Source organism: Leopardus geoffroyi, chromosome C1 (genome assembly GCF_018350155.1).
Source record: "Leopardus geoffroyi isolate Oge1 chromosome C1, O.geoffroyi_Oge1_pat1.0, whole genome shotgun sequence".
Classification (NCBI taxonomy): Eukaryota; Metazoa; Chordata; class Mammalia; order Carnivora; family Felidae; genus Leopardus; species Leopardus geoffroyi.
This window is the reverse complement of record NC_059328.1, coordinates 8,707,806-8,719,146: the sequence shown is the minus strand read 5'-3', so window position 1 is coordinate 8,719,146 and position 11,341 is coordinate 8,707,806.

Here is an 11,341-nt window from a genome sequence, read left to right as displayed (position 1 = left end):
ACTTCAGCGTCACTTCCTCAGAAAGGACTTAGGTGCTTGAAGACACATGTTGAATCAGGCTGAGATGGAACCGGGGGGGCAGTGCCCTGGCCACTCTCGGGTGACAGGGGCCTCGAGGCCCAGGGACCTGTGTAGACCGGCTGCCTGGGTAAAGAAGGACCGGTCCACCAAGGGAGGCTGCAGCCGGGACTCAGCGGGGAGGGGCGTAGCTGGAATAGGGTCTGGGGGCTGTGTCCATGGCGCTCCCCACAGCGGGGACTCCTCGATTACTGGCCCACCCAACTGGGCTTCCTGTTCCTGCCCTCACCCTGAAGCCTGGGTTCCTGGGCTCTCACAGAATAGATACAGCAGGGGCGCCTGGGTGGCTCAGTCGGTTGGATCTTGGGACTTTGGTTCGGGTCATGATCTCAGGGTTCATGTGTTGATCTCCTTGCAGGCTCTCTGCTGTCAGCCTAAGAGCCCACTTTGGATCCTCTGTCCCCAACCCCCCCCCCCCCCCGCCCCGCGCCTCTCCCACTCACACATGCTGTTTCTCAAAAATGAATAAACATTAAAAAAAAAAAAAAAGAATAGAGCAGATAAGCAGATAGATCTTCAATCAACCCTCAGGGAGACTGCTGGAATTTTTGAAGGGAAAGTAGGAGAATCCACAAGGAAAATGACATACATGTCCCCAAAGTCTAGCACACTGGGTTTCCCTAGGAGTCTCTCAGATTTGAGGACCGATGAGGTGAGCCCAGCCTAAGGTGTCTCCTACCCCCAGGCCCGCTTAGAAGTCACGGAGAGCACTCAGGAAAGATGTGTTCGATTGTCCAACTGTATCCAACTCAACTTTGGTTCGGGCTTTTTCACTCCTTCTAAGACCTGGTTGTCTAGGGAGTCCTGGTTTGTTTGTTTGTTTTTTTTTTTTTTTCATTTTTAAAAAATATTTATTTACTTTTGAGACAGACAGAGTACAAGTCGGGGAGGGACAGAGAGAGAGGGAGACACAGAATCTGAAGCAGGTTCCCGGCTCTGAGCCGTCAGCACAGACAGGGCCCGACAAGGGGCGCCAACTCACGGACCGTGAGGCCACGACCTGAGTCCAAGTTGGGCGCTCAACCGACGGAGCCACCCAGGCCCCCCTGGGGAGTCCTGGTTCTTAACACCACCCCATTTCATGCTCGAAAGCTACCTGGTTTGGGCTTTGTGGCATGATTATGCCATGAGGTCTATACATTAGGTCTATATGTTCGTATAGAATGGTCTTTAAGATCATGTAATTTAGTACCCGAATTGCTGAATAATTTAAGCAACAAAGCGGAAAATGCAAAGGACTGGATGTCCATGCATGTGTCTGTGTGTGGCTGAGCGATCCATGCAAGGGGCTGTGAGAAATGGATCAGCGCGCATCCGGGATCGGAGTAGAGCTGAGGGGTGGGGATCCAGACGGGACTCTTTCCAAAGCCCGATTTCCTTTTTGTTACTGGGGACACGTGTTACTTTTGCCCGAAAAATAAAATTAAAGGGGTGCCTGGGTGGGTCAGCCAGTTAAACCTCTTATTCTTGGTTTAGGCTCAGGTCACGATCTCGCAGTTTCTGGGTTTGAGCCCCGTGTTGAACCCCGGGATTCCCTTTCTCTCCCTCTCTCTGCCCCTCCTGTGCACTCTCTCATTGTCAACATAAGTAGATAAACTTTATAGAAAAATAAAAAGAAAGAAAATTAAAGAAAACAAAAGGTCGATCATCTACCACTGTCCTCCCCCTAGGCTGGACTCCCAGTTTTCTCTTACACGACTTGGGTTTTTTCCTTTGTTATTTTTCTATCATTTATTTCTGGACTTTGGCAGGAAAATTTGGGAGATCTGGCCTTTGTCATTCATCACGTAACAAAGCAAAATACAACAACGAAAAGATGTGTTGGTCTTTCCCTTCTTCTCGACGACGAATGCGTCGAGGGCAGGGACATTTTTGGGGTCCCCCTTTGTGCCACAAAGTGTCAGGCTTCTGGTCAGTGTTGCTGGATGTTTGCTGCGTCCTGTGGGTAGAGGGACACCCAGCCTGTCTCTCAGAAGCAACAGGTCCAGGGGGATCTCTTGGTGGCACCGGTCCTTGGTCTTCCTTCCACCTCTTCTGAGAGGTTTCTCCACCAGATAAGTCCATCCTGTCACGGATTCTGGTGGCTTGGTGGCAGCTGTCTCAGGCCCAGCTAGCAATGCCTGCCGGGCACCACGTGGGGGGCGTAGTGCTATCCTGCGTGGGGCAAAGCCATCCCGTGGGACAGCAGCTCAGGCTCTCTCACTAAGGATTCCCGGGAATGTGATGGAGACGCAGACAGTGCCTCGTGCTCCGCATGTGACCACCCACGTGACTCCCGCAGGAGCCGGGTGAGGGCCCCACAGCCCTCTCCTGACTCCCCAGTGTCTTCTGAGTGTCCCCCCGCCCCCTTAGGGGGGACCTGGAGCAGAGATTCAACAAGGAGAGCCAGTCGTGGGTAGCCACTCCCCTCCGTCCTCCTGGGACAGTAGGACAAAGCCACCCATCATAGTGATAATCAGAGTCACAACAATAGCTCATTATGGGGGGAATACAATGTGCAGAGAATGACGCTGGGCTGATTCCTACAGGCAGCGTCTCAGTTAGCCTCCGTGAAAACCCCATGAGGTGGGCACTATTGCTATACCCATTTTATGGATTGGGAAAGCTGAGGCTGGCAGGTCTGGAGTGATGTGCCTAAGATCACACAGAGCTGGTGGGCTTTAGAACTGGGATTTCGACCCAAGCCTGTCATTCAGACCTCTAGAGCCCAGGCTTCTTCTCCTAATTACTCATCTCCTAGTTCTTACTGCCTGGGTGGCCCAGATGAATTATTATGGAAAAAAAATCCCACCACACCTTGGGATGGTGCTCACACTGATTTATTATTATTATTATTTAGCAGCATTATTTTAGGTGTTATGAGCAGCAACCAAATGAAGCTTCTGGAAGCAGAAACTTTACTTAGGGGACCTGCTAAATGCTAGGGTGTCTGCCTAAGTTTCCCCTGTTCAGAGGGATACCAGTTATATTGGATTTTAGGACCCACCCTAATGATCTCACTTAAACCTGATCATCTCTCAAAGACCCTGTCTCCAAATAAGGAAATTCTGAAGGACTAGGGTTTGGTACTCCAACGTGACCATGACGGTGACCTTGGGTAAGTTAGTTAATGACTCAGCGGGGGACACCCGGGGGGCTCCGGGGGGCTCCGGGGGGCTATGCCTCTGACTTCAGCTCAGGTCATGATCTCACAGTTTGTGAGTTCGAACCCTGAGTTGGGCACTGAGCTGACAGCTCGGAGCCTGGAGCCCGCTTCGGATTCTGTGTCTCCCTCTCTGTCTGTTCCTCCCCTACTTGTGCTTTGTCTATCTCTCAAAAGTAAATAAATGTTTAAAAAATTTGTTTTAATAAGAAAAATTTCCTTGTCTATGAGATGAGGCTGGAGACAATCCCTTCCTCCCCAGATTGCTGTGTAGAAACACCACAGAGAAGAAAAATGTTCGATGCAGTGCCCAACTCATAGCTGGTGCTCAGGAAAACAGCAGCTGTTATTTTCTTTCTTATTTATTTATTTATTTATTTAATTTTTGAGAGAGAGAGAGAGACAGAGTGTGAGTGGGGGAGGAGCAAAGAGAGGGGGAGACACAGAATCTGAAGCAGGCTTCAGGCTCTTAGCTGTCAGCACAGAGCCCGACGCAGGGCTCGAACTCACGAACGAAGAGATCGTGAACTGAACCGAAGATGGACGCTCCACCGACTGAGCCACTCACATGCCCTTCAGCTGTTATTTTCTACAGCGTTCCTAGGATGAACTTGGCCAAGAGACCGCGGGGTCAGGAAGGACCTCGGGGAGACGCTGGCCTTTCCAGGCGCATTTGATGCCTGAAGGCAGGACCCTGCCCTGACTCTGGCCCGTGCCGGGGCTTCCGGACAGTTGGTGGCCTTGACTTCTGCATCTCTGGGTGAGGGATTTGAAGGCCCCACTTTCAGGCTTACTTTTCTGTTGTCCAGCCAGGGTTTCTCGATCTCGGCACCGTTGACATTTTGTCAACAAAATGTTGGCTGATCGTTCTTTGTTGTGGGGGCTGTCTTATGCACTGTGGGATGGTTAGCAGTTTCTCTGACCTCTATCCATAGATGTGGGGAGCACCCCCCTCCCTTGTTATGACAACAGTGATGTCTTGGGCGTTCCAAATGTCTTCCAGGGGTCAAGGCCCTGCTGGCTTAGCTGGCTGCCTTAGGAAAGGCCCCGATGCTGCTGCATTTGGAATCCCGCGCCTACCTCTCTCTAACCACCGCCCCCCCCCCGCCCCCCAAACCAAGGAAGGTTCTGGAAATAGTGGGTTGGCCTGCACTTGGGGCAGAAAATCTCTGGCACCGTGGACCCACTCCATATCCTGAATGAACTGTTCTTCCCGATCCTGCTACACAAGCCTGGTTCTCAGGGGTCACCTCAAGGTGACTGTGGCCCGGCCTAGGCACGGTGGCCGGGGCTTGGCTGTAAACAGGCAGCAGGAAGCCCAGAGCAGGGGTGGGCCCAGGGAGGCTGGGCCAGGAGCAGGTGTGGACAAGCCCGCTGACAGGCCCACCTTATCAGGCGTAGAGGCCCGGGCTCCAGACGAGCAGGTCGCGGGGCTTTATCAAGCTGTTAGAGTGACAGAGTTGCAGCAATCCTGCGGGCCAAGGGTGCTGACAGCCAGGGGCTGGTGGGGCACAGCTTGAGCTCCGGGCCTCTGGCCTCCGGTTCCCAGCACAGGGCGGAGGCGCGCTTTGCAGGGACATTTGCAAGAATGGCGGTGAGAAGAGAGACAGAGATGAATCTTGCTTCCTCCCCCTCCCCCCCCCCCCCCCCCACCTCCCACCGCTTGCCTTCGAAGATTTAAGCATGTGTTTGCAGTTTCAAAGCTGATGCCTGCTGGCCGCGAGTTATTTTATTGTATTACATTTTGCTAGATTTTTACCGATTAAAAAAAGTTTTTTTTAATGTTTGTTTATTGTTGAGAGAGAGAGAGAGCAGGAGGGGGCAGGGCAGGGGTGGCGGTGGTGGGGAGACGGAGGATACGAAGCAGGCCTTGCACTGACAGCACACAGCCCGATGGGGGGCTCAAACTCAACTAATGGGGAGATCATGACCTGAGCCGAGGTCCAAAGCCCGACCCACTGAGCCACCCAGGTGCCCCTACAAGTTATTTGAAAAGGAGTGGGGTGTTGGAGCACCTGGGTGGCTCAGTCAGTTAAGTGTCCCACTCTTGGTTTAGGCTCAGGTCATGATCTCACAGTTTGTGAGATTGAGCCCTGTGTCGGGCTCTGTGCTGACAGCGTGGAGCCTGCTTGGGATTCTCTCTCCCTCTCTCTGTGCCCCACCCCCACTCCTGCTCTCTCTCTCTCTCTCTCAAAATAAATAAGTAAACTGAAAAAAAAAAAAGGGGTGGGGTCCCGGGATGCACTGGCGGGGAAAGGAGGAGGGGAGCAGGAGAAGGGGGAAAGGGCAGGGAGCCGCATCAGGACCAGAATCCCGGCTCCTTCCCACTTCCGCTGCCCCTGCCGCTGTCCTCCCTGCCTTCACTCTTACTGTCCGGAAGCTACAGGAACCAAGAACCGTGCTGGCTCAGAACGACGCAACGCTCATGGTTCTGGAGGCCAGAAGTCCAAAATCTGTATCACCGGGCTAAAGTCAAGGTGTGGGAGGGTCACACTCCCTCGGGAGGCCCTGGGGACAGTCCATTCCCTACATCTTCCAGCTCCTGGTGGCTGCTGTCCCTTGGCTCATGGCGCATCGCTCTGGCCTCTGCCTGGGAGGTCACGTGGCCTTCTTCCATTCCGCCTGGGCCAAGTCCCCCTCCGCCTCCCTCTTACAAGGGTACCTGTGACTGCGTTTTGGGCCCACTTGGATGATCCAAGCTAATCTCCCCACCTCAACACCCTTAATTTAGTCACATCTGGAAAGTCCTTTGGTGGCCAGGTAGGGTGACACTCACAGGTTGCAGGGATTAGGCTGTGGACATCTTTTGGAGGCCTTTCATTAGCCTTTCTCACCCTTGCTCCTCCAGCCTGCTGGCTTTCTGCTGTTCCTCGAACACAGCACCCCTTCCCTCCTCAAGGCCTGGCCTCTTTTCCTGCTGCCTGGATCGCTCTTCCCTGGAATCTTGGCTTCTTCTCATTCTTCGGGTCTTGGCTCCAATGTCACCTCTGTGGAGAGAACTTTCTTAGTCGGCCCCTGTGCCTGGCACACAGTAGGTGCTCAACGCAAAGATGTTGAATAAAAACAATGGAGAGAAACCCCGTTCTGAGCATCTGAGTCCTGAAGGGGAAACCTGTCTTCCGGAGCCTTGGAACATTCCCTGAGCCTTCCCCAGAGGCCCCTGGGGACTGAGTGGTGGGGGCAGCGGACACTGTTGCCACAATTCACCCACCAGGGGCACTGGGCAAGGCACCTGGCCCTTCTGCACCCCAGCATAATAAAAATACGAGTGAGCATTTATGGAGTGCTGCTCGGCCCCCGGCTCTGCTCATTTCTTCCTCACTGTAAATGACATGATGATTACCTCCAGCGTGTAGAACCGTTCATGACCCCCGCTGTGTGCTCAGTGAACATTAGCTTGTCTCCCAGGGCCCCTTAGAGGGCTCCTGGTGTATGTGTGAGCACAGGGAAGAAGAAAGGAAGGAAGGAAAGAAAAGAAGGAAGGAAGGGAAAGAGGGAAGGGAAGGAGGGAGGGAGGGAGGAAAGGAGGAGAAAGAAAGCAGGGAGGAAGGGAAGGAGGAAAGGAGGAAGGGATGGAGGGAGGAAAGGAGGGAGGAAGGTAAGAAGCTGATCCCGTAACTTGGAACGATGGCTTTACCTCTCTGGGCCTCCGATTCTCTTTCTATTTAAATTGAGGGGTTGGAAATGGGTGATTTTAGAGCTCCCCATTCATTCATTTGTTTATTTATTTTTTATTTACTTATTTTTTTCAACGTTTATTTATTTTTGGAACAGAGAGAGACAGAGCATGAACGGGGGAGGGGCAGAGAGAGAGGGAGACACAGAATCGGAAACAGGCTCCAGGCTCCGAGCCATCAGCCCAGAGCCCGACGCGGGGCTCGAACTCACGGACCGCGAGATCGTGACCTGGCTGAAGTCGGACGCTTAACGACTGCGCCACCCAGGCGCCCCTCATTTGTTTATTTTTGAGGCAAGAGCAGCTGAGCTGTCCTGGTGGCATGGGCTCCGTTCTCAGGGCACAAGTGGGCACCTCTGTGCGGCTGGGACCTGAGGTGACGAGGCGGCTGTGTGGTTCTAGAAGGAAAGACTCGTCTATGGCCCTCGCCTTGGAGTTGGAAAGAGCAGAACAGACTGGTGGGTCCCCAAGAGCAGGAGTCATCTGTCAGTGACCATGAATGCTAAATGACCTTTAGCAGGTTTGGAGTTCTGGCCAAGAGCTGCTTGGCACCATGCAACCAAAACGATCCTCTTGAGATGACCACAGTGGTTGCTGAAGAACGGAGAAGCTGTCGGTCCGCTTTATCCCTAAGTGTCCCCACCTGGGGACATTCTTGTCACTTTCCTCCCTCATCAGAGTTTCCTCTCAGGTGGCAAGTGCCTGACAGCCCCCCGACCCCCCGCAACAGAGCAGTGGAGGGGGGCAGGACTTCCTGTCCTGTTCACAGGTTGTACCGCTGGAAGGATCCACACTTCCGTGGGGAGTTGTCTCTCTGGCCTCCAGTTCGGGTGTGGGCAGTGGGAGGTGAGCACATCAGCCTCCCAGGAATCACATGTATGTGGAGGGGGGGAATCTCTGGGTGTTGGGGTCACACAATTAGAGCGAGATGGATAAAAGCTGAACCTCGGTTGTGTCACTTTGCTGTGGGTCGAGACCAAATGACTTAGCAGGTTCAGGTCTCCTGCTCTGTGAGGAAGGGAGTCCTATATTCTTTGGTGCCTGTTTGGCCCCAGTGTTAAGGCAGCGTCGCATAGAGTAGACACTCAGTAAACAGTTGCCGAAGGGATGAATTATTTCCTTAATTTCCTCATCTATAGAACAGAGATGATAGTATCTACCTGTATTATAGTATTACCTGTATTAGTTAGCTGTTGCTGTGTAACAAAGTAGCCCAAACTTAATGACTTAAGAAAATAGGGGGCACCTGGGTGGCTCAGTCAGTTAAGCATCCAACTCTTGATTGTGGCTCAGGTCATGATCTCATGGTTTGTGAGCTAGAGCCCTGTGTCGGGCTCCGTGCTGACAGCTAGGAGCCTGCTTGGGATTCTCTGTCCCTCTCTGCCCCTTCCTTGCTCATGTGCATGGGCACTCTCTCTCTCTCTGTCTTTCAAAATAAATGAATAAACATTAAAAAAAAAAAAAAGAAAAAAGAGGGGGCACCTGGGTGGTTCAGTCAGTTGAGTGTCTGACTTCAGCTCTGGTCATGATCTCATGGTTCATGAGTTCAAGCCCTGCATTGGGCTTGCTCCTGTCAGCACGGAGCCCACTTTGGATCTCCTGTCCCCCGCCCCCCCTTCCCACAGAGCTCGATGTGGGGCTCGAACACATGAACCGTGAGATCATGACCTGAGCCGAAGTCAGATGCTTAACCGACTGAGCCACCTGGGTGCCCCTACATATATTATTTCATTTAATCTTTCAATCACCCCCTGAGGTAGGTGCTGCTAATATAGACGGGCAAAGGGAGGCTAAAGTGGTTTGCCCAAGATATACAGTTAGCACTTGGTTATCAATCGCTGTGTAGTAAATCACCCCAGAATTCAGTGGCTTAAAATGACAGCACTCATTTTATTCTGTCTTAGGGTTTCTGTGGGCCGAGAGTTTGGGAAGGGCTTGTGTGGTTTCTGACTCAGGGTCTTGGATGCTACCGCAGACAGGCAGTGGCTGGAGCTGGGGCAGGTGGGGCTGGCCTGGCGTTTCTCTCTCTTCGTGGGGCTTCTCTCTCTTCCTGGAGAGCTGGTCTGGGCTTCCTCATGGCATGGTGGCCTCAAGGCAGTGGGACTCCTCACATGCTGACTCTGGCCTCCAGCACAAGTGATCTGCTGAGCAAAGCAAAAGCTGCTTCACTTTCCAAGACTTAGCCTGAGAAGTCGGTGTGACTTCTGCCATAACCATGAGCCTGCCCACGTGGACCCTCTTTCGGAGGGAAGGAGAGTTACAGATCCCGTTGTAGGAAAAGCATGTCCCGTGGGAGATCTTGTGGCCATCTGCCACAGAGGGAAGAGGCGGGACTAAACTCCAAATCTTAGGCAGGCTGACTCCCGGAACCCAGACCCTACCTTGTCCTATCAAAGGCTAAGCCCCCCAGAGACCTACGGCATAAACCTAAGGACCCAGGAGCCCAGGCCAAAGATGCTTTTTAAATCCGAGATGCTTGTGTTCCTTCTTGTGGTGGCCACAGCACAGCACCACAAACTGGATGTCTTCAAGCTGCAGAGATTTATTCTCTCCCAGTTCTGGAAGCCGGAAGTCTGAGATGAGGGTGTCGGCAAGGCTGTGCTGTCTCTGAAGGCTCTAGGGGTGGATCGCTCCTTGCCTCTTCCAGCTTCTGGTGGTTGTTGGAAATCCTTGGCTTGTAGACACATGGCTCCTAACTCCTAACTCTGCCTCTGTTTTTAACACTGCTCCCTCCCTCCCTCCCTGTCTGTCTGTCTGGATCTGTGTCTCTTCTCTTCTTATAAGGAGACCAGTCATATTGGATTTAGGACCCACCCTATTCCAGTATGATCTCGTCTTAACTAATGACATCTGCAAGGATCCTATTTCCAAATAAAGTCATGTTCTGAGGTTCTGGGAGAACGTGAATTTTAAGGGACACAGTTCAGCCCAGCACAATGGCCCCTGTCTGATCTTCCTATCACCCCCGACCTACTTTCCCAGCCTCTCACATCATGAGGGAACATGGCTCTGACCACGGGGACAGGTCCCCAAACATGTCCCGGAGGATGCAGCTCGCTTCGGAGGGCCTGGAACTCTGAGGCGCCTGGGGACTGCCCCCTTCTCTGGGGAGTAGTGTTGAGGGAGAAGAGCCAACCAGAAGGCCTGGGGTGCCCTGTTCTGGCAGAGGGAGTGTCACAGAGCTCTTTGCCCCGCACGTGGCCCTGCTCCTGTGTGACCCTCCCCAGGCACAGAGTGTTCTCTCCTCAAATAGCTCTCATGTGCAAGTTCCGGGACGGCCATTCATGATCTTGGCCTCACGTGTGCCCCCCCACCCCCACCCCACTCCCAGCCATTCATGAATGTGACCCTCCGGGCTTGGCCGGCTCCCTCTTCCTCTCCTGTGGCCGTTTCTGTTTTCCACTCCTTCCCTCCCTCCCTGCCCTTTTCCATTTCCAAAGCCTGCAGGATCTAAGCCACGATGTGCTTGTTCTTCAGAGTGACCCCCCCCCCCCCGGAGTGAGAAGCTGCTGTGTTCACATTGCCCCGGAAGTGAGCAACGTCTGCTCGGAGATGTGCCCCGCGCAGCCTTTCCCAGGGACTGCCGTGTGAACGGCGCCCCCTGTAGGTGTGCGCGCAGCAGTAGGGAGCCATTCTCTCCCCGCGTGTGAGGTCTCCTCTTTCGCAGACACCCCCACCACTTTCACGAGGGTCCCTGACTCCGCTCTCTTGACCCTTGTGACAAAGATTGTCAGCTGCTACGGTCCTGTTGGGGGGCCAGCCCCCTCATCAGCATTGAGAGTCCTGAAAATGCTCGTGCTTTCAATTCGGTAACTCTTTCTTGGGCAGGTAGCCTAGTAAAATAAAGAAATGGTTCTCAACCAGGTGTGATTTTGCTCCCCCAGAGGACATTTGGTAATGTCTGGACACACCTTTGGCCTTCATTATTTGCGTGAGAGGGACACCACTGGCGTGTGGGGAGTGGACACCGTGGATGCTGCTAAGAATCCTACGGTACACAGAACAGCCCCCGCCCCCCCGCCCCTGACCCCGACCAGGAAGGATCTGGCCCCAAATGTCTACATGTTGGAGGATGAGGAACCCACACCCAAAAGGACAAAAGGCCTACATATGTAAAGATTTTTATAGCGGCATCATTTAAACTAACGAAAAAGAAGTCTAGGCACTACCTATCAAATTAGAAAATAATAACATTACGAATACAAAATTCAGTGGATTATAAAATGACCATTTAAAAGGATAAGTATGAGGGCGCCTGGGTGGGTGGCTCAGTCGGTTAAGCATCCAACTTCGGCTCAGGTCATGATCTCACGGTCCGTGAGTTCGAGCCCCGCGTCGGGCTCTGTGCTGACAGCTCGGAGCCTGTGGCCTGCTTCAGATTCTGTGTCTCCCTCTCTCTGACCCTCCCTGGTTCATGCTCTGTCTCTGTGTCAAAAATAAATAAA